We start from the raw sequence: 21,484 nt of genomic DNA, 5'->3' as shown, positions 1-21,484 counted from the left end.
TCCTAGACATGCGCAAGCTTTCAGCGAAGTATGTGCTGAAATATTTGAACAGTGATCAGAAGAAGGAACGAGTTGAAGCTAGGTAAGTGACTGAGGATGAAACCTGGCTCCACATCTATGATTCTGAAACCAAGGAACAGTCAAAGGAATGGCGCCACAGCGGGTCCCCGTGGCTGAAGAAGTTTCAAACCCAGAAATCAGCCAAAAAAGTCATGACGTCCGTTTTCTGGGACAAAGACGGTATTCTGTTTGTGGACTACCTACCTCAGGGCTATAGTATCACCAGACTGTATTATGCTAATCTCCTGGACCAGCTGAAGTAAGCAATTAAGATGAAACGCCGTGGAAAGTTGACCAAAGGGATCCTTTTTTTGCAGGACAACGCACCTGCGCACACGTCCAATGTTGTGGCTGCCAAATTGAACACCCTGGGTTTCCAATTGGTCCACCATCCCCCCTACTCACCTGACCTGCCCCCTTTGGACTATTATCTGTTCCCGAATTTAAAGAAACACCTGAAGGGGTCTTATTATCTTATTGTGAATTTTACTTGAATTTTACTGAAAATATACAGATTTTAAAAAAGTAATTTCAACTTTTCACCATGTTGGAACACTTTTTTGATCTGGGTATGAAATAAAAATTACCATAAAAACACTCTAATAAATTGGAAGCAGCTAATGTGTTTCTAATTCCCATTTAGCTTTATTAATAAAGTGTTTAGACAAGAAAGTCACGCTAATGATGTATAATGGCAACTAATTATCTAATCTGCTACATAAAGACAGCTGGTAAGGGACGTCTCTTTTGAACAGGCTAATATTTCCCTGACACTGACCAGGCTTTGTGCAAAAGTGGATAGCTTATTACAGTGCAATTAGTAATTGTCACAAGACAAAGGGACAAAGAGTACACGGGTACAGGAACACCCTGAGAATGTTAAAAGTTATACATGGTCAGCACAACAGTATACTATAAATATGGGTCAAAGATGATGAGGGTTGGCTAAAGCTTTTGTTAAATACTCCAGTTACTGATGCCCTGGTTTTCTAGGAATGCATTATACTGCCAAGTGATTATTCCGGCCAGGGGTATCCACCCAACAAGCCTTTTTGGAGTTCCGGGAACACCTTATATTGGGCTTGCAATTTTCCAGGCCAGGGATACCCAGTTCTACCCGTTAAGGTTTTCTGAGATTCCTGGAAAACCTTATATTAGGATTGTGATTTTCAAGGTGAGCGATACCCAATTCTACCCATGAAGTCTTATTGGAGTTTCACTAACATCTTATATTAGTCTTGTATCCATCCCACCCCCTTCGAGTTTTCTTCACCAGGAGCCCACAGATGCAGTACAGAGGATTCCAGCAGAGGCAAGTCCACAATACAGAGCCAGAGGTCATACACAGGTAATCAGTCCACCAGGTTAGGTATCCAAGGGTAAAGACAAAGCAGAGTTGGGGGTCACAGACACAAGGTCGACGTGGATAGCATACAATCACAGGGTCAGAAACAGGCAGAGTCAGCAACAGTAAACTTTACAAATCAAACACCAGAAGCAGGTCAGCCCAGCTTAATGCTACAACAGGCAACTGGGGACTGTGAGTAGAAAGCCTATAAAGTTCTAGCAGCCATTGTCAGCAAAGGATTGAGCCAGGAACTTATCTGCTCCTAAAATCCATTTCAGCTGTGCACGGCCTCAAAATGTGTGCTGGGGATGCTGAAAAAGTACCTCTTCGGCTGCTCAGCTAAAGGGAAGCAGGGGATGCTGCTATGCCCTGGTTGTCCTTGCTGCTGCAAGTAATGCCACTGGACAGAATTACCCGGTCGTAATAATGCAGTGACGCACAGCACAGGAATGCAGTGAGTCTTCTCCCCCCAGTGACATTTGATTGCCAATAGACTTTTATGGACCCTTCAATATCAGGGGCAATTGTCAGTAAAAATTGAAGCAGCACTTTAACTTTTAAGAATGGAGACTGCACAGCTAAAAAGGGGACCGGGGATGATGCAAGCAAATCCATACCTGCTTTACTCACTATTTTTGGCGAGTAAGCATAAGTAAGTTTTAAAGAAAAAAACTGAAAAGGCACCTTCTCAATGTTTGCCTCGGGCAGCAAATGGTCTAGAAGCACCCCTGAGTACAGAATCACTGTAAATGAAAGGTACTCAAGCCGTGATTTTCCAGCGCTGCTTACTGGGCAGTGGCAGCACGAACTGAAAAACGCTAAAACAATTTCTGCAGAGTCTGTTCTATAATACAGTGAACTTGCCTTATGTGTGAAAGATTTGTTTTAATGAGATATCATCAGATAATATGAAAAATTTCACAATAGGATTAATGAGTATGAGACTTTCTAATGTCTTCCTAAATATAATCATTAAATTGCAAAATCTCATTATAGAATATAGATTAGTTTTATTCCATTTTGGTATAGATTGGCTTTAGTCTATCAGTAGGTACGCAATAATTTAGTGCCAATCCCGGGAGTTTCTATTACATGCTGTACTTGATGAACATTTCTATCATTTCATTATTGTGTAAGAGTTAGTTCTCCTAAAAAAAGAAATGGAAATGGACTTTTAATAGGAATTAGATGGGATATCTGCCCTGCATGGATGTGTAAATTCAAAAGAACTTTCAATTTTTTTAAAGGGAATGTTTTCTGACCATCAAATAAGTACAGGGTGCAATCAAATTATATATAGTTCTGTACAGTTATTATTACACAGTATTTAAATAGCGCAGACATATTACACAGCAGTTTACAAAGTCCATAGTCAGAGCTATCGCTCAAAGGGGCTCACAATCTTATATATTCCTATCTCAGTCATATGTTAATGTTTTTCTGTATGTCTACAGACTAAGGTCAGTTTTGGGGGGAAGCCAATTAACCTAACCCCATGTCTTTGAAATGTGGGAGTAAACCCACGCAAACATGAGGAGAACCTGCAAACTCCATGCAGATAGTGTCCTGATCAAGAGTGGAACCTGGGCACCCAGTGCTGCAAAGGAAAGGAAAGAGCGCTAACTTCTGAGCCACCATGCTGCCTAGAGTTATAGGTATTCATTCCTGTGCTCATGAAGGTTTTTCCTACCACGTGAAGCTAGATCCTGTTGAGCTCTTGGTGCACAAAGCAGAGCCAACATTGGAGAGCTCAGCCTTGGCCATGGCATTGATTGTGGCGGCACTCTTCTCTGATCTGACCACAGAACAGAAATGGCATTGAGATATGCCCAAAATAATTACATAGGTGTGTGTGCAGTATTTGCTTGTAAAATAATGTTCCTTTGTTGCAATATATATACCAGAGCATAATATTTTCCATGCTGGTAGTCCCTCTGTCACAGCAATAACATGGTAAATGGTTCTTTGACAAATTTCCCCATCAACATTGCAATGAGGCTGACAGTTGAATTGTCATGTTAATATTCCATGTCCCCATTCCCTCCAATTAGCGATAACCACTTTGTCACTATTACAATGGCACTGAGCCCATAATTAAAGTGACAACAGACCTCGGTTGCCAGCATGTCTGCGCCCCTTATCACCATTACATTGATGCCACTAGTAAGTGCAATGTTGTCAAAGCTTGTCATTAGCCTTAGTTTCCCTTCTCCTGATATGCGAAGATATTCTTTTGTAGGATATTCTTTTCCATGCTACGTTGTTCAGCAGCTCTTCACCTGGAAGACCTCTTGTGGAATGCCATCTTTTTCCTGGTTAAGCGCCACTGCTGCCTCTCTCTTCCCTGTCATTGTCCGCTGGTATTGCCACCCTGCAAGCATTCGTTAATGTACAGCATGCATCATTGTATAACTGGGTCAGGGATTATTTCCTAGGAAAGGTAGGGGGTTTTTGGGAGGTGTGAATAAAGGCCTGACTTGCCACTGCAAAGAGCGGCTGAGGGGAGAACGAGAGAAGAGAGGCGTAGAGTGTAGCCCACAATCTCCATATAGCTACTAGAGAGGGGTCGGACAGCAGTGGGAAATAGGACCAAAAAGATGACTGGAGAAGAGAAAGGAGCTTTTAGCACTGGGTGATACTAGGTCGTGGACTGGCATGGTGTCACTTTTACCTATTTGGCTGTGAATAAAATCTGTCTGTTTTTAGGGTACATTTTACTGCTTCACTGCACTTCTGGATTTTTCCTGGAGCAATGCTGCTTCAACCAGTCAGGAGGTGGCTCTCATGATTGACTCGGGCACTTAAAGACATCTGCTAGTGCTGGACCCCAGCTATACTGCATGCTGTGCCTCCTATGACCCCAAGTGCCTTCTGTGTCCTTAGGTGTGCCTTGTGATCCCTATGACCCTGTGACACCCCAATTGCCACGTTTGACTACAAGAGACTTTGGTGACCTCAAGGGTCCCTGAGAGACTCCAGGAGCCAGGAGCCCATTGTAACCTGATGTGTCCCCTGTTAGCACAAGTGACTCTCGTAATCTCTCTGACCTTGTGTGTACCTGTGGCCCTTAGTGCTTCCCTGTTCCCACTTACAGTATCTTTCTGCTACCCCGCTGGCTATTGTCTCTGCCTGTTGGTTCTGACCTTTGGCTTGTTCCTGACTTTGCGACTGTCACCCATCCTTGTACCTCACTTTTCAGCTTCCCATTCTGGAGTTTCTGGGAGCAACCTTCATCTCTATCACTCCATTCTGGGCGCTCTGGTGAACACTTGCTGTTCTTCGACTCAGCCACATCTTCCTAGAGCTACAGTACAAAGGACAAATAAAGCTTGGTCTAGCCTCCTTTAAGGAGGTTTTACCCTAGAACAGGGGTGTCAAAACTTTTTTCAAAGTGGGCCAGATTTGGTGAGGTGAAACTGTGTGGGGGCCGGCCAATAACCAGGGTTAATGTGGGTGTGGTCTGCGCAGATCCCGCACAGCACACGCCCACCAGGGTGCTGTGAGGGATTCCCTGTGTACGGAGTCCGGTGTCAGTGCACAATCTTGGAATAAGAGTGAGCGTGGTCCGTGCGGGTTGGGCACAGCACACGCCCACTATAATGATGTAGGGGATTCCCTGTGCACACATGGGGACTTCCATCCTGCTGATTATGCCCACCGAGTAGCAGGTCGACAATTGCAAGGTAGTTGATCAACTCTAATGAAATATAAAATACCTTTTTTTTTACGCGTGTATTTTATACTGTGGTCAACAGTGCTGGCTGGCCATAATATTATTGATTTTATGACAGAGGCTGCAATTGGCCCCCGGGCCGGAGATTGGCCATGCCTGCTCTAGAACATGACAGGTAACTGCCTGTTTCAAGGGTACCTGTTACTGGGGAAGATGTTGTCACTTGAGTCTGTTAACAGAATCTATGTTTTGTACATATATGCATGTCATTGAAATGTTGTTATCTATATCTTGAAAGTCATTGATATTTGGCTGTTCTAGGTATATGTGCTTGTTGCTAGTAATATTTGAATGTTATTGAAATCTGCATGTCATTGGAAATATCCTCAAGCCATTCTTTCTGTACAAACCAAATTTAACTTACCCATAACTTCTTTCAACTTGTTCACATCTTAAAATTGACCATGTATTGCCCAGCCCATGTCAATGTAGGCCAAGAAGTATGGGGCTCTCAATGAAATAACTGGCTTGATTTAATAAAGCTCTCCAAGACATGGGAAGATTGACTAAAAGATGATTATCTGACCGGTATTCCCATGCAGTAAACCACTGCAGTTCAGCGCACCCTGTTTGTTACATCTGAAGGCGTCGCTTACAGCAGAAAAGGAGATCAAGCAATTGGCTGTCTGTCCTCTGCTCTGCAGTCTGCATCCCCAGTTTCCCTTTAGCTGTGAATGTTCTCTCAGCATCCCCGGTTCTGAGACTTTGTGCAGCTAAGGGGATCTTAGAGTTTGTACTGCAGCCAATGAGTACATTGGTTCCTAGCTTGATCTTTCCTTGCCATTGGCTACTGGTCCTTTATAGCTGCTCTGCTCCCAGGCACCATTTGCCTATTGTAGATTGAGACTGGTGCCCGGATTGACCGTCGCTTGCCTTTTGCTTATTTTAACTTTGGATAACTTGTTGGCTGACTGATACCTGATGACCCTTGCCCCTGTTTCTGGACTTGGCTCATTGCTGGATCATCTTGTACCATACTGTGTCCCCTGCCCTGCTTTGCTAGTTCCTTGTCTTCTGTTAGTCCCTCTCCAGAAACCATCCATTGCACACTGAAGTCTTGGGACAACCGTATCCTGGAAAGGTGCAACTAACCTCCCCAGGCTGAGCAAGGGCTTATTAAAGGTGATGGGTGCTGAGTTACACTAAGAATTGAGCACTGGTGGACCCTGGGGGAACTGGCAAACCTGAAAGGGATCTAATCCAAGACTTTCCAATATTTTCTAATAAAAAGCAAATTATTTTAAAGAAATCTTTTGCAGGTTTGCTGGATCACCCAGCTTTTCTCATGGTAGTCTATCTTCTTCAGACCCAGCCCGGTGCTTCCTAGAAGAGCTCACTGTAATAGGATATAAGCCAACAGAAAAAAAATAATTAATCAGGAAAAGTAATAATGATTTAATTGTATGCAGACAGACCAGACTTATTACACAAGACACAATCGACAATCTTGCTTATATGGCATTGCAATAAAAGTTTGCAACAGCTTCAATGCATGGATATTGTTGAATGGGGTAGCAAGAGGACCAGCCAGGGTCACTTTAAGTAGTCAAGATCATGAACGTACCTTGAATTATACAGAAAACTTACCAGCTAACAGCTATTTGATGTAGCATGAAATACACTATTTACTACTGCTAATAAGCCTCATCGCATAGTCAAACATTTTAATTCGAAAATATAAACAGGGAGTGCTACAGGGATTTTCACTCCCATCTCGCTTTATGAATAAAGTATTTAAACAAGAGTGAACCGTTGATGAGGTCTAATCGCATCTAATTATCTCATCTGCAACATTAAGACAGATGGTGAGGGATTTCCATTTAAAAATATCTCTTGCGATTAATCTGATGAGGGCCATATGAAGAGAAATCAATGACTTCTACATTAATGTCAGAATACATTAACCACGCTGACCCGGAGGAAACTGAGCAATATGTAATATCTATTACAGCTGCCACTCAAAGGGAAAGTTTCTGGGGACCAGTGAATAAAGTTGGTTGGTCAACATTAACTAGGGCCAGATTCCATTTAGGCTGGCTCAGTAAGTAATCAAAAACTACATTTCCATTAGAATGATCCTTAAAATTGGGATGCAAGAGAATGTTTGTTCAAAGCTATGTGGTTTTTGGGCAAATTAACTTTCTTCATCAAAGTTTACAAAGTCAAGTTTTAGAGTACTTTTAAAATGAACTTGTCCTAAGTGTTTATTATGTCCTAATGGCATTTAGTTTGCAAAGTTCTTCTTTTTATTGCCATATTTTTTGCACCAGTGCTGTAATTAGAAATCAGGGGGCAAACCAGACAAACTTTTGATGGACCACCAGGATAAAACTCGCCCTGGCCCATTGGGGATCACCTGACCAACCAGAGGGCTGTTATTGTCCCCCAGCTGCCAAATGTTTCCATATCATCAATGGCTGCAAAGTAAAGTTCTCACATCTTCTCCTTCCCAACAAATCAGCAATCACATCACAGCAATGGAGGTGGCAGAGAAGAGAAGTTGTGAGAAAGTCAGCCTGCAGTGGCCGATGCTGGCATAGATATAAAGTGGCATTGGAACCCTGGGCAGGTGAGAGTGATGCTGGAAGCCTTATGGTCCAGTTCTCACTTGTGTGCACGCTTGTTCCCTGTATAGACTTGGTCTGTACTATGTTACCCATTGGTGTTCATTGGGCATGTGCCAGCTAAGTCTGTCCAATCATGACTTTTGCAGTCTTTCTGGACAGCAAATTTCTATTTCTGCCACTGGGGGGTTTAGGCATCAGCCAACCTCATATATAAGATTTTACAATGAAATCCCTGCCCAGCTGGTCAATAACACTTCAGTATTCATTATTAATATTATTATTATTATTATTAATATTAATAATAATAAACAGTATTCATTTAGTGCCAACATATTACGCAGCGTTGTACATACATAAATAGGGGTTGCAAATGACAGACAGATCACAGGAGGAGGAGAGGACCCTGCCCTGAAGAGCTTACAATCTAGGAGTTGGGAGAAGCAGCACACAATTGGAGGGAGATATGGAATGGTGGGTGAGTAGTGAAGGTTTAGGAGACAGAAGAAGGTAGGTGAGTTTGAAAAGATGAGTTTTGAGCGCTCTTTTAAATGAGCAGAAAGTAGGAGCAAGCTGAATCGGACGAGGAAGACCATTCCAGAGAGTCGGGGCAGCTCTAGAAAAGTCTTGGAGCCGTGCGTGTGATGAGGTTATCAGTGAGGAAGTCATTAGTAGGTCATAGGAGGAGCGGGAAATTCTCATTGTCTTTGAGGATCTTTCTGCCCCCGTTGACTCCTCAGTGAGATCATGGTGCCACTGGAGGAAATTTTTTTCATACTCAAGTGTTGGAGGTAACCAGATGCCGAGATGGAGCAACTACCTGGTATGTTTGGGAATCAAATCTGGTTAAGTATTGGTATTTGACCCAAAGCCCCAAATCTGATTATCTTGCTATCACTAACAAACTAGAGGACTATCATTTGAATTTAGTAGACATGCACTACTGACCACCAATCTATAGGACAACTCACCACCAGCTATCAAGGGTGCTGATTTCCAACTACCGCGGGCACTGACCACTGGTGACCAACTAACACTGGCACTTGGTATGGACCGTCACCTATGATTAGCACTGACCTCCAACTAGTCTAGCAGGGGCTCAGATTACTGGTTGTCAACTAGTAGGGGCAATTGAAGCCATCTACCCGAAAGCAGGGGAACGTATGGTTCACCACCAACCAGTGGTTGAGAAAAGTTTGCTGCCAAGTAGTTCTGAATGTGTTTTATTTGAAACTATCCCATTTTGAAGAGAAATATAAATCAAATCTCTTCCTAGTCACAAGCAGGCAAGGCCCTCCAGATACATATTGGGAAATTGTGCTGAGTTCAGCTGAATTCTAGCAGAATTTAAAGCAAAGAGTCAAAGATAAAATACATACAAGGAAGCTGTTGTAGCTGCCAAGGGATTTGTATTTCTGTCCATTCAGTCCTGTAAATTCTGTCATCCTTTGTGTTTTAATCTTTTATTTATTTACCACAATAAAATGTTTTTCTGAAAACTCTCCTGTTTTCATATCACTTTGATGTATGTATATAAAAAAGTAACAAAAATACTTTATTTTCCTATTAGAACCTAACTCTGGGTATTTAAAAATAATGGAAAAAAGTTTATGCAGTAATTCCTTACTGCCACCACAAGATGTCACCAGTGTTCTGGTTTGAATGACAGCCATCTTTATCCAGCCCAGTTCGTGGGATATCAGGCTGTCATGGACACCTAGAGTTTTATTTATGAAATCAAACATTCTCTGGTGGGAATCTTCCAGGTCCTTGTGTTTCAATGGCAGTAATTGATTCCTACCAGGGAATGTCAGATTCCTTGTTTAATAAATAAAGCCCTTATAATTTAACCTATTGGTTCTTTATAACCTTCATAGTGCCACAAAATATGTGGTCAATATAGGATTGGAAGGGGGACACTTCTAAAATGTTAATTCCCAGTGTAACCTACCTATATTCAGCTGATAATGGCCCCATCCCTTAAAACATAGGCATCGTATATACTATATATGTATTTGACTGTATTACAATCATGTACCTGAAGAAAGAGAGATCATTTCCACCAGCAGGTGGCGATAGCATACCAAGGGGTAAGAGTTCCCATTGTGGGACCTTTTTAATAAATATAAGAAATCACAGGTAGATACTGGCTGCAGTTCTCCTGCGCAGGAACAACCTTGAGTATACTCTGACAACATCCAAATTGCTGTATTTAGCATTCACATCTAATTTATGGAAATCTTTTCAAAACCTCAATGATCCTCAAAGTGTGACAAACATTCTAAACTCGGAATTATTAAACTGACATTATTTGCAATCGTTATGTGCCAGAGGATTTGTTTCTATTTAGTTTCATTAAATATTTAATTTCTTTTGGCACTTCATTACAAGTTGTAAGCGTTTTAATCAGACGCTCTTCCACAGCGGCAAAGTTCGTTGGCGAGCCCATAGGAGTTTTTTTTTGGGCGTACTTTGCTTGTAGTGTGTAAAATAATTACAATTGTGGTGGGATGGTAATTAGCTGAGAAAATTAACGGAAAGATCTGACCATGCATATATTAGACGTACATACATGCCTAATTTGTTTCCGCTAATGAGCCTTCCGTTTTCTTTTTTCTCAGCACTTTTGGCCATTGAGATGTCTCCTTGGACATTTTTAAGAACATTGAGATGTCTCTGTTGACATTTTAGGGGCCATTGAGATGTCTTTTTTGAAATTTTGGTGACCTTTAGACATCCTCAGGGCCATTGAGATGCCTTCTTTGACATTTTCAAGGACATTAAGATGTCTTCTTTGACACTTCAGGGCAACTAAGTTGTCTTCCTTGATATTTTTAAGGACATTGAGGACTACTTTAAAATCTTCAAGGCCATTGAGATGTCTTCTTTGACATCTTTTAGGACATTGAAATGCCTCTTTTGATATCTCCGGGGCCATAAAGATGTCGTCTTTGACATTTTTTGGGTCATTGAGATGTCTTCTTTGACATCTTTGGGGCATTTGAGATGTCATCTTTGACATCTTTGGGGCCAGAGAGATGATTTCTTTAAAGTTTAATCTGAAAAGATATGCAGATTAGAAGGAGCTGTTGAGATGTTGGGGATGAGCAAGCAAATATATAAAAGCTACTTTAGATCACCTGTGTCTCTACTGGGACCATCACCAGACTTTTCAACAAAAATCTTCCCATGGGATTATCAGTATATTCAGTGTATTTTATGCCTGGTATATACTATTATCTAAATGCCCTAGGACTGCTGTTGAGAGGCCAGTAGTGGAAATATCCAACATTGGGCCCCAATGTGGAACTAACTTCAAGTCCTTCTGCCCCTTCCTTGACAGCCCATCTTCTTCAACAGAACCTTGGTCTGCTCTGTCAACTCATTGGGCTGGTTTGGGACACAACACAGGGAACTGAGGGAGTGACAGGAGTTCTAAGATAGCCACTGTTGGCTTATCACGATTCAGGGCCCTTCATCAGTGGACCCCATGTCCATCCCTAAGCACACCTAAATTCATAAAAAATACCTAAATACCTATACTTTTCAAGTGCCCACTACTCACAATTTACTTACAGCTACTCATTAAAATTAGACTTTCTGAGGTTAGTTCTGGTTTTCCCTCCTGATGGTTTAGGATCAAGACCCCATGTAGTCTGTAGTATATTCCCAAAATCATTAGAGCTGAAGAAGCAATTTGGATGGATAGCTAAATGTCCTTACCATTAAGGAATGCGTCCAGGTAAATGTGCATAGCCACAAGTAGTTGTTGTGGGTCGCCCTCTGGCAGGTGACACCTGAGACATCTGAGAATCTAAGTGGCTCCTGGTCTTCACCACCGTAAAGCATATTGGGTCATTGGCCCTAATAGCCACCAAAAAACTTTGCTGCAATGAAGTCACCAGATTACGGCCCCCAGACTCTCCATACCAGGGGTGACAGGGATCAGACAACTTCAGTGTAGGAATGGCTAATCAGACAGGAACACAGTGAGTCAATGCAGAGTAGTTAAAGTGCTGGGGTCAGGGCAGGCAAGGTCATGTAACAGGGTGAGGACAGGGCAGGTGACAATAACTGGCAAAGTTGAGGTCAAGGTCATGCTGAGGTTAAAATCCAGAATATCAGGGCCAAGAGCAACCAACATCCTGCTATAGTAGATAACACATTAAGAATCCAGTGACCAAAGCCCAGAAATGGAGAGGATTAGCAGTCAGTAGTAGGACGAGATCACCACCATGACGAAATTCGTTCATTTGCTGCAGGACACGCTCTATAATTCCTTCCAGCTGTGCACAATGCGCCGGGGATGCAGAGATTGACAAAATAACTAAAGGGATGCTGGGGATACCTCGAGCTTCTAAACAGACAATCTGCAGGCAAGGGGGTAACAGTTGTTCTACCTTGATCTGGTTAAATCCAAACTTTTGCAGAGACTTCATATATTCTTGGCTTGCTATGAATAACATCCAATACTTCTTCCGTGCCAACATCCTTACACATTATACAATAATATACATTAATTGTGTTTAGTTTGTAGAAAGATTTATCTTTATCTTCTTTTCTGCAAAGTAACTTATGTAATATATAACCAGAAAGAAATCTATTGATCCAAAATTGAGACTCTGAAGTCTGTCCTAATTCAGGAAATAGCAATTAAAGGAAATCACTATATTCTCCTGGGAGTCTTTTATCATTCCTCCTGAAAGCAGTTCAATGCTTTGTTTAAGGACGCCATTCACACGACATGTATTTTCCATTTCAGAAGTGCCATTCTGTAACTATGTAGCATAATACTCTTTGATGGATTAGTCTTGTAGGCCTTTACGTATCCATTGCCCATGATGTATCATACTAATGGAAAAGTATATCGGTTTGGGTCAATTGTATTTAATTAATTTTTAAAATGATGTGTTTAAAATCAGCCTAATGCATTCTAGAAAGCTTACCATTGTTTTTCTTTTTTTCCCAAGCAGAAAAGCATGTCCCTTGTCCGTATGCCACAAGGAAGGAGCTTCTTCTCTGGTGGTTGTTTTGCAGGTCCAAGATGCTCCTTGGTAAATCCTGCTATACTTACCTGTCCGGTTACAGGGTGCTGCCTTCTTCTTCCTTCTTGATCTTGATTGGCCTGTAGTTTGGGGCCCTTCGCAAAGAATAGCCAGAGCACTGTTGGTGGGACTTCTTTGGATCGTAAACCTTTAAAAAAGTAATGATGAGATGATAAGAGCTTCCATAATGTGAATTTTCCTTTAATAAAGCATTTTGAAAACAATACAAAGTGATATTAACCAATCAGATTACAGATACTATTTTTAAATGAAAGTTATATATAACCCTAGCTATCAAAACAAATCCAACAATGCCCAACTTTTCCTTTTTCAATCACCAACAAAAGTCTTACAGAACACTTCTTTGATAAGGTCACCTTATCTTTGGCGGAAATAGCAATGATTTTATCTGCTACATGAACTTTAAATGTGCTAGCTTTTAGTATTGATCTGCAATGGTCTAAGTGCACAGTTAGGTGTGAATTCTGTTACTTTTTCTATATATTCTATTTATGTCATATCTCAAACCTTTATTGAGTAATGTGCATGTATAAAATGGTTTAGAAAATCATACTTATAGCATACTAAGGGGAACTGGAAATAGTTGTATCTGGGTATTAGAAATGGCAGGGGCAGAATCATTGTACAGAGAGAGGCATTTATTTCCTGCTAATGTCTGAGCAGCCAATCAGAGCTTCTACCTAGCACATGTTCTGCACTTCTTAAAAGCTCGGAGTCAAAAGTACTGACCTTGTTTTTAACAAAAGTGGAGCAAGGCTTTAGGGATAAATATATTTATTACTTGACTTTGGCAGGAACTATATGGTGGAAAGAAATTCTATTGTCATACAGTAGGAGTTATATTTTTCATTTTATTAGCATGGTTATTTGTGACTTCTCTCCAAGCTCTGTTCATCAATGGAATTTGGAGCATAGCTACTGTCATGATCATTGCAAAGACAAGCTACAGTGCCAACACGTCCTACAAATAAAAAAATACTATACTTATCCACTAGGTGGTGCTATGTTCATTTTTATTCAGAGTGACTACAGTGAAAGCATTGTGAAGAAAAATGAACATAGCACCAACTAGTGGGTGAACTGAGAATGACACATTATTGAATATTGGTCCATTTGTCTATATGTAAGTAGGTTTGCTATTCTCTTGTTAATTTGTGAGTACCTTTCTCCTCTCTGTACACACACAAGGCCAAAACAAGCATCTTCATTAAACAAACCCAAAATATCTTAAAATATATCCCTTAGTAATAGATTTACAGGGAGGGTTAGTGTGGGGGTAGGGCTTCAGGAAGGATTATATAGTTCTAAACATTGGGGGATGTAGCCAACTGTGGGCCCTTGTGCAGAAATGACTTGGGGCCGTGTACTCCTAAGGGCCCCAGTCCTCATGTAGCAGCACACTTTGTATCTCTCTATATCTATCCCTGGTTATATAGATAGAAAATCCTCACAATCAAGGATTTATCAGCAGTATGCTATGTGCAGAAAGTGCTTTATTCACATTCATACACAGGTCAAGGCATGAAAGCACCCTTTCATATTATTACATAAGATCCTATGACTAAATACTGATAGTATGGAACACGTCAAGGTGCGGTCATGCCCCTTTGAATCATTTGTGTTGGAATGTGAATAAAGCGCTTACTGAATATAGCATACTTCTGATGATTCCTTGTTTGTAAGAATTTCTAAATCATTGGGACCAAGTCAGGTCCAAAGAGTCATTGCCATTTAAAAATTAAACCATAAATTTGCAGTTAGTCAAGAAGAAGGCAAGCCCTGATAAAAAAAAAACATTATTATTTCCTTTAAAAATGAATAGCTAGTTATATTGTGTTCATTTATTTCATTTGAAGGAATCCCCAACGTTGTCTAGATCTAGCTTCTGTAGCAGGAAATCATTTTACAGCAACTCTGTGAGGTTAAATCTCCTTTCCTCCAGGCATAAAGAGTGGTTACAAAGATGGTAAAGCTCAATTGTACCTAAAGACCCCAGCTGGTAAAAACAACCTAACACATTCAGCAATGCTTATTTCCTGCTTCATAGTCTCATTGGTTCTACAATCAGTCTTCTTTTTGGTTGGACAAAAAAATGAACAAAGTTGAGTTAGTTAGAAAAGTCAACATCTTTTTATCAAGGTGTGTGGATTATTTATTCACAGATTGTAGCATAATAATTTTCATTATTGGCAGCTTTTAGCTCAAGGTCACCTAGCAAAGGAATTAAAGGGCCTAGATAGGGCTGTAAGTAGGTGTGGCGATGCAGATTTGCGGATCCTTAGTAAGGATTCAGGTCCAGAGTGTCCTAGAAAGAACGGGTGGGCCAAACACTCCATCCCTCTTCCAGATTAGAAATTGTTGGTGGCTAGGAAGCACCTGCTAATATAAGGGAGTGTACATTTTAGAGAAGGTGGAGATGGAGCCTGGGACCAGGTGGTTCGGGCATAAAGGCTGGTTGAGGCTTGTAAAAACAAAGCCTGTGGGATGCCTTTGAATTTGAGAGCTTAGGAGGTCCTTGAAAGTTTGGGTCCCCTAAACAATTCCTCAAAGAAAGTGGCTGAGAGAGTGAGTGGCCAGGGGCTGAAATGTATGTTATTTCCTAATGGGCTGTGTATTGTTGTAATTGATGCTAATCCCTTACCACAAGTTGATCATCTTCCCCATAAATTTTAAGGCGATAGTAAATTCAGTTTTGTTAATATTCCTTGCTCCTCCATGCCCATAATTCAATTAGTTGCCCCATTGTGCAATTCTCTCATTTTATCTTTTTGTGAACCAAAATCAAGCATGTGGTCTTACATGGCATACATATTGGCGACCTTGTACTTAGCTGGAACCCATCAATGTAAGTAAAATATTTGTTTCCACATGTTGTTACCCATACGTTGTCTGGTCCACCATATTGATCCTGTTGCTGTTTGTTCCTCACCTAACCATAGTCCCATCCTCATCCTTGCTCAATCCAAAATAAAGTTTTCTCTGGAGTTTGACTCCCAGCAAATGTAAACTGATAAACTTTTTCTCTTAACAAAAAAAAAAAAACTCTGCTTACTCGTTTCAAATCAGAAAAGCCATTTGACCTGCATTAACATTTCTTACTAAATGGACCGTTTCGATTGAATTGCCATTCACCACGTAGCTTTATAAGTGCCACATACACATTTACAGTGTTAAACTTTATTCTTAACAATGAAAATGTATCCATTAGGTCTTGACACTTCACTAAACCCATTAATACTAGATAACATTAGAACTACTTGCACTGGTATATACTGCTATTGTGCTTCTGTTAAGTTTTATTCTTCCTATGGAATAGATTCTCATTTCATTTTGTAATAGATTCATGTGAAACAATGCTTTTGCATTCCTTAAAGTGGACTCCAGGCAAACAGCCATTGGATGGTTGGATGTCCTTAACTCAGGGACTACCTGTACTTATGGGTCCTGTCTTTCCCCTGTCCTGTGGCCATATGGCACAACAGGTTGGCTCTTGTGCTACTTCTGCCTCTCCTAAACATTACCATACAATAGACTTCAAGGCTAACTTTAGGTACTGACAATGCTTGCATTAAAATCATGCACACTGTGATTGTTTTTAGGGTTTCAAAGGCTACTAAAAGATAAGGGAACACCCTTAATTAAAAAAAAATTATTTAATGTAGCGTATATATTTTTTGTTATCATTTTACCATGGTACATTTCTGCTTTAGAACGTGCATGGCTTTGCTGTAGTAGTTGCATAGCTCAGTTGATTTAAAATGTATCTTTGAAAATATTTTCCAGTTTGGTTCTATTGATCCTTTTATCTATTGATCCTGCCAGTGTTTGTGGGAATTCTGGATTTCCACTGGAGGTTCGTCCATGGTAATGTCACTCCATTTAACCAATTGCAGTGTTGTGGACTCTACAATGGTAATCTTTGCATTGCTCTGAGCATTCACTTTATCATACCAGCATTCTATACCCTAGAGGTGTTGTTGGCTTAGAGGTGGTCCAGGGCCAAAACAGAGACACATCCTCTCCACTAGCAATAAGGGAACATGGTCATGAATGGTCTTCCTAATTGTATTCGGATTGCTCCCACTTTTTGCTAATTTAAAGGAGCTTTTAAAATCCATCTTTTCAAATTTGCCCACCGTCTTCTTCTGTCTCCTATACCCTCACTACTCACCAACCATTTTATATCCCCCTCCTATTGTGTAATATTTCCTAGATTGTAAGCTGTTCTGGACAGGGACCTCTCCTCCTATATTACTGTCTGTATCCGTCATTTGCAACCCCTATTTAATGTATAGCGCTGCATATTATGTTGGTGCTATATACTGTATAATAATAGTAATAATAATGTTGGATTTGTTTCAGGTTCAAACTGAATGTTAAGTGTCCGCTGAACTCAGTTTAAGACAAACAAGAACCCTGTTTACCCACTAGTATAGCCCTGTTGTAAAATACACTGTGGGCAGTGTTCCATTGGCTGGTGGTATTCAGCAGTGCCCCTGACACTTGCCATTGTATTTTATCAACTAGAGGAAATGTAATTATCGCGTTGTTATCAAAGTTGTTACATTGGGATATGACCACATTTCATAATATGGTTTAAGACAAAGAGCTGGAGAGTTATTAATATTATTACACAGTATTTATATAGCACCATCATATTATGCAGTGCTGTACAAAGTCCATAGTTGTGTCACTAACTGTCCCTCAAAGGAGCTCACAATCTAATGTTCCTACAATAGTCATGTGTCATTAATGAAGTTCAAGATTAATTTAGGGGTAAGCAAATTAATCTAACTGCATGTTTTTTTTTTGGGGATGTGGGAGGAAACCAGAGTACCCTGAGGACACCCATGCAGACATGGGGAGAACCTGCAAACTCCATGCAGATAGTGCCCTGGCTGGGATTCAAACCTGGGACCTATCGCTGCAAAGGCCGGAGTGCTAATGCCTGAGCCACCCATGAGTGATCCCCTCATGAGTTCTGAACTGGCCAGCAATGGGTCCAGATCTAAATCCCATGGAGCACCTGCAGAGAGATCTAAACAGCAGTTAGGGGGAGAAACCCTTCAAATCCGAGAGACCTGGAGCAGCTGACGAAAGGAGTGGTCCAAAATTCCAGTAGAGAGATGTAAGACTCATTGGGCCTGATTTATTAAAGCTCCCCAAGGCTGGAGAGGATTCACTTTTATCAGTGAAGCTGGATGATCTTACAAAACTGGAATGGTTCTGGTCCAGGATTGAAAGCATTTGATAGCAAATAGCAAATTACTTTGAATAAATCTATTCCAGGTTTGCTGGATCACCCAGGTTCACAGAAAAAAATGTATCCACTCCAGTTCTGGAGAGCTTTATTAAATTAGGCACATCAGTTATTTCTCCCAAAGGATGTGCTACCAAGTATTAAGTTGAGGGTGCCAATAATTTTGTCCAGGCCATTTTTGACCTAAATGACCATGACAATACCAAAGTATTTGTAATTACTACAGTTTACTGGGAGAAGTGGTACATTTTTTGACATTAAAGCAAGGGTACCAATATTTTTGGCCATGACTCTATATTACCATACATTGATGTGGAATTTAATGCATGTCCATTGATTTCACCAGAAAGGAAAAAAAAAAATGAATGAATGTGGATTTCTTGTGGAGGGATTTACCATTTTGTGTGGAAATTGCCCATAGTATGGTATGTCGTAGGGCCAAGGGTTGACCCAACCCTTCAGAATCCATAGCTAAAATATTACTCTTGGTATGGAATGATCCTTTAAAAGCAATTGGAAAATTAAAGAATTCTAAGCTTACATTTCCATGTAACAATATGAAAAGAGAAGTAGAGATTTTATAGCTGTTCGGAATAAACAGAAATTAGGATGTATCCAACCGCTCAGCCCCTATGGCTAAAATCGCATTATAAAATCCACATGCTTGTGTTTTGAACTTTTATCTTGTCAGTAAAACGTATTTGTGTTTCTTCCGGGTTCCTCTGGGGAAAGGTAACACATGTAAAAAGTTGTCATGCCAAGAAATGAAGTCACAGAAGGTGGTGGAGTTTGTTTGAGAGATTCGGAGATTCCATTGTAAACTCTTGACATCTTCAGTAACATGTGCTCTGCATGAATATCAATGGCGGAATGAGCGAGGCAGCGATCTGTTCTCATGCCGAGAGATAAGGCTGTTTAGTTCCCAGAAGCGGTGTCTCCAAATGATATTAAAGACCGTGTCTGCTTTAAACTCTCGTATGGATTTTGATATGTGCAAGTAGCAAATGAGAGTTGGAGTTGCGGGATTTATTACAGGAGACAAGTCAACATTTCTCACATTGCAATAACTAATAAACAGAAAAAGGGATATGCATTGGATTAGGGCCCAGTTTTTACAATGGGAAGTGCAAATAGCTAAATACAACCAGTGAAATAGTTATAAGGGAGATGCTATGGATTTGTATTTCTGCCAATCTAGTTCTGAGATTTGCACAGCAACACAGCACTACTTAAAGGTTCCTTTACACCCTATGACTGGGTATTGAAAAGAGGAGCAGAACACTGATGGCTCTATCTAATTGTTACTCATTAGCATATTTCTTGCAATTAAAGAGAAACTAAACTGAAAACTGCTTAAAAAAAAAAATTCTTACCTTTAATCCCTCAGGCAGTCCGATCTATCCGGAGGTGTCTTCCATTGGGTTTCACGTTGTCCCTGCATCCGTCCAGAAGCCGCCATCTTTTCCTTTTCTTTCTGGTTCCTCATTTTACTTCACCTGACCCAAGTGCCAGATGGGGTGACGTAGGATGGAAAAAAAACTTCCCAATCTCCCTGTAAATGTATGAGATCGGCAATTTTTTTCTCTTTGCGTTAAAAGGCTCCCTCTGCACAATGCGTAGAAGAAGCACCCAAGGGCCTCCCAAGATACCTACGTCATGCATTCTGGGAGGCTCTTGGGTGCTCCTTCTGCACTCCCATTCTATTTTGATCGCTTAGGCGATCAATAATTGGGGGCGGTGCTGCACCCTTTTTTTTATTTTTAAAAAAAGGGCATTGCACTTAAACAAACAACAGAATTTTTACCCCAAATAAAAGGGTTGTCTACACTTTTATGTAACGTGAATATTCTGAGTTTAGCTACGCTTTAAAGCAGAACTATAACTACATTTTCAACATTGTATAAAAGGTGGCTATCTAGGGTTGATACAAATACACTGTATTACATTGCTACACTTCAAGAAGATATATCACCATATTTTTACTTTATAAAGTAATCTTTTTATGTAAAGTTTAAAAAATGTACTAAACATTGTTTTATTAGAAAAGACAGTAAGACCCCTTCCCTTCTGTCTTTACAGCAGTGGCGGTAAAGACGGCTTGGGAAGCCCACAGTTTTCTGGGATATATATGTTGCATATCACGGGAGGCTTTGGACTGCTACTTCTGCACATGCCCAAGATTTGGCCATAAGGGACCTTCCTAGAATGTAAAAAAAGGGCTCAATCTCACACATGTGCAGTGAAATGGCCACTGTTTTTTTACATGTTCAGGAAGATACATCACCCAAACTTAAACCTGCACAGAAAACAACCAGATGATGTGAGCAGAACCTGGAAGAAGGAGAAAAAATGGCCAATCACGCTGTTATTTCTTCTCCGGGAAGAAGAGAGAAGCCGATATGGCGCAGAATCTACTGAACTTAGTTTGCGGTTAGGCTACGTACACACTTGCATTGGTTCCTGTCCAATATCAGGTCTGAGAGAATCTGGCGTGTATACAGCACCCGTCATCCATCGTCCAAATGACCAATCTGGTGGATCCATGGACGATGGACTATGATTGATCTTAATCGAAGTGAAGAGGGAGAGCTCGCAGCAAGGAGAGCTCCGTCGTTCTCCCCCTCCCCTCTCTATGTACAGCACTTGTTCATGCATCGTGCAGTAGTTTGTCGTTGGAAAGGATCGTGTAAGATCCTTTCCATCGACAAATATTGCACATGTGTATGCAGCCTTAGGGATTTAGGACTTTTAACCAGTAAAGGTAAGTGTTAATTGTTTTTTCGGGTGGAAGTTCTGCTTTCTGCTTGATTGATTGGCTCCTGTATTAGCTACAGGCTTTACAGGAACTGCAAGAAAAGGATATCAGGTCATATTCAGGTGCCCATACAAGCTGTGTAAAAATACTTTTAATGATATATTAATGATAATAGTTTCTAGAACACAATAGAGTCAGGTCAAAAGAAAGTCTTGATATGATATGATATATATGATATGATATATTGATACATAAATTATTTTTGTATATGTAATCTTCAGGGGGCGTTCACACTAGGCGGGACTCAGAGTCCGGCCTAGTGTGCTCCCACCCACCCCTGAAATGGCCTATTGGCCATAAAAGTTTGACGACCCCTGGCCTAGACAAATCCTTTAAAATTTAACTACAGCCAAAATGATTTTCTAGTTTTGGAAAGAGTGACTGAGGCTAAATTTCTATTTTAAACTCTGTTTATAAAATTGTCATTTCTGTATATAACCCTGAAACAGTGAATTTCCTCATTTCTTGTCCCTGTGACCCCTTTCTAGAGAAATAGAGGGGGTGGTATTGTCAGCAGGGCAGCCTTGCACAAGCAGCTGGAGGGCTATTTAGACATAGGTTAAACAAGCAACAGCTTAGAGTCTCCATGGGGGCTTTAAAGAATTTAATGTAAGTAATACTTACAAAAAAGTCTGAAC

This window comes from Pyxicephalus adspersus, chromosome 1, assembly GCF_032062135.1.
Source record: "Pyxicephalus adspersus chromosome 1, UCB_Pads_2.0, whole genome shotgun sequence".
Lineage (NCBI taxonomy): Eukaryota > Metazoa > Chordata > Amphibia > Anura > Pyxicephalidae > Pyxicephalus > Pyxicephalus adspersus.
This window is presented reverse-complemented; position numbering follows the sequence as displayed.